Genomic DNA, 3,385 nt, shown 5'->3' on the forward strand with positions numbered 1-3,385 from the left:
TTCCTCAAAAAAATAACCTCCTTTTACAGCAGTTCCACGCATGATTTTTATACCCATATAAACTCATCTAGCTCGACTTGGCCCTCAAGTTGGCCATACCCTTATCTTCTGTTAAACAAACGAGAATCTCATTTGGACTCTAATCTAATCTTACCTTTTACATCTCGGCAAGATCTCAACATAATAATTGGACTAAACAAAACCGACTGTACGTACTCTAACCTTTCCTTTTAATTTGGAGTGCCGCTGGATACGTGTAGACAACAGGAGGCCCCCAGCCACAAGCGCACAAACATAGCAACTCTCGAGGTAGCAAGTTCATGGCCTTTGATCTGTTTTCTGGTGGACGCCGAAACATAAAAAAATAATGGACTTTAATTCCTTGTGCACTAGCACATGTACGGACTTGTAGCATATCATCTCTTCCCTTGTGTACTTGTATATGTGCTCTTTGAAGTGCATGCATGTTTACTAGGTCCAAGGAAAACAAATCTGTTTCTAAATTACTTTTCTCCCTGGCATAATCTGGTACTCCAACTGCTCTCAATTCTAGCACATTAGCATGCATGCATGTCACGCTAGTTAGCTTCTCCTCAAACTCATTCTTCTCATCAAAGCTAATATATCTGGGTACGTACACACCTCTGGCCTCCAAACCATCAACTTGCGGAGAAGTTTGAAAAACATTGGAAACACTGACATTAGCCCTGGCTGTATCAGTGGGTAGCTATTTTTCAAGGCTTTTGGTCCTATCCACCAGTCTTCCCAGAACCTGGTATCTTCTCCATTCCCTATATCAAATTTACACAAGGAGAAAAAGAAGTCTTTGTGTTTCAGTAATTCCCCCCAGAATTGTGTCCCCTTTTTTGTTTTTCACACTAGTAAGACAATTATTTTTGACATATTTTTTCCTCAGGATCTCCTGCCACACTTCATTTGTGTTATATAATTTCCACCACTATTTACACAACAGAACTTTATTCATAAAAGCTAGGTTATGCACCCCCAGACCACCCATATCCTTTGGTTTGCACACTTCTGCCCATCTCACAAAATGATACTTTTTCTTATCCTCACTTTCCTGCCACAGCAGCCTAGCTCTGAAAAAATTCATCCTCTTCTCAACACCCACTGGTAGCCCGTAAAACGACATCATAAAGTACGGAATCATAGTCAGTGAGGATTGCATTAAAGTCAATCTTCCTGCACTAGCTATGAGTCTTCCCTGCCAAGTCCCACATTTTCCTTCCATTTTATTTTCAGAATGTTTCCAATCTTTATTTTTAATACTTTTCTTATTAATTGGAAGCCCTAAATATTTCATTGGCAACTCGCCAACAGGACATGTGAAATTTCTGGAATATTCCTGTTTCTTATCCTCAGCATCCCCAAATAAGTAAATTTCACTCTTGTGAAAATTAATTTTCAAACCAGACATTTGTTCAAATAGGCATAAAATGTATTTTACATTACAGGCACTTTCATAGTCATCTTGTAACAAAAAAATTGTATCATCTGCGTACTGTAACATATTAATCCCCCCTCTATATTTTCAGCCAGTAGACCTTTGATCAGCCCTGCTTTTCGTGCATTATTCATTAAAATAGCTAAAGCATCAGCTGCAAGATTAAACATCAAGGGAGATAAACAATCCCCCTATCTCAGACCTTTATGCGTCTGAAAATAGGGACCATAGTTCTCATTAACTTTGATACAAACATTATCTCCCCTTATAGTACTCATCACCCAATCTATCCATTTATCAGGGAAGCCTTTTCCTTTTAACATTTGCATCACAAAAGACCATTTTATTTGGTCGTATGCTTTTTCAAAATCTACTTTCAACAACAAAGCACTCTGTTTCTTGGTATGCACGCTATTGAGTGCTTCATGTAACACTAGGACCCCCTCCATAATGTATCCACCTTTAACAAAGGCTGTCTGAATTGGAGAAATGATGGATCCAACCACAAGATTAAGCCTATTCATTAAGACCTTAGTAAAAAATTTGAAACTAACGTTCAGCAGACATATAGGTCTGAACTTCTGAATTTGGTTGGCTTCTTTGGTTTTTGGTATCAGGGTAATAATGCCATAATTCAGTCTTTTAATGTCGAGTGTTCCATTGTATAGGTCATCAAATATGAGTTTGAGATCATCTTTGATCAGATCCCAGAAGTGCTGATAAAATTCAGCAGTAAACCCATCTGGGCCTGGAGATTTATTATGAGCCATTTGAAAACAGCTATCTTAATTTCTTCTAAGGAAAATTCCCTGATCAGCATTTCTTTTTTATCAGGGAGAATTTTATCAGAGTTTTCAACACACAAAGAAATACTAGAAGTATCTTCTTCCCCAAACAGATTCTTATAAAATTCTGTAATGTACTCTATCAGATTTTTCTCCCCCTCAAATTTTCCCTCTTCCTGATCAAGAGTCGTGATTCTGTTTTTTCTTCAATGCCCATTTGCTTTTGCATGGAAGTATTTGGTATTACTATCTCCCCCAATTAGCTCATCCACCTTCGCCCTTTGTTTCCATTTAGCTTCCTCCTGTCCCAATAGTCTATCAAGTTGAGCTCTAAGTTTTAGTTGTTCTTTTCTGTCTTCCCTATTTAGACCATATTCTTTTTTTATCAGTAATGGAGTAGAGGAGGCTAACTAGAGGTAAAACGGAGTTGAGAAAACAGAGCAAACATAGAGGTTGCGACAGAATGAATTGACGGCATCCATCATCAAGCGGCCTCCGGCATGTAAGCTTCACAACTCAACTACGTACATATACATAGACCATCAGTGTGTACTTAGAAACAGAGCACAAGAGGCACAAGCGCTCCTCAGGTTCTCCAGCACTAAACAACATCCACTCAGCTCTCCCTTTCCAACCCTTTCTGCTAACACTAGCCTCGGTTAAGATACTGTACTATCACACAATCACAGTCTAGTGTGTATTCACCATGTTAAAAAGAATCAGAGGATATATAGCAGCCATTAACGTGAGCAAAGACCATTTTCGTCCATCCTGTGGTCGAGTATAAGATTGTATGTCAGCCCCAAGTCGATCTGACGCATGAAACCTCAAGGTACAGCCAAATATTTAGAGTCCAGAAAACAGAGCTAGAGCGGAGGAAGCGATAGGCAAGTATTCACAGTTGAGAAAACAGAGCAAAGCAGAGGAAGCACAATTGCAGTCTGTATCAGTTCTAAGTGTCCATCTTTGCCCAGTGCCTTCTGCCTTCACAAAGCTCGTTGATGATCTTTGTGGACCTCATCATCATCAATGGATCTTCGGCAGGTAAGCTTCACAACTCACATAACACACAACCCATTCAACCGGAGGAGGGGGGGGGGGGCTCGATCAAAAGAGTAGAACAGGCCGGAGTAAC

The sequence above is a fragment of the Triticum aestivum genome, chromosome 4A (genome assembly GCF_018294505.1).
Source record: "Triticum aestivum cultivar Chinese Spring chromosome 4A, IWGSC CS RefSeq v2.1, whole genome shotgun sequence".
NCBI classification, from domain to species: domain Eukaryota; kingdom Viridiplantae; phylum Streptophyta; class Magnoliopsida; order Poales; family Poaceae; genus Triticum; species Triticum aestivum.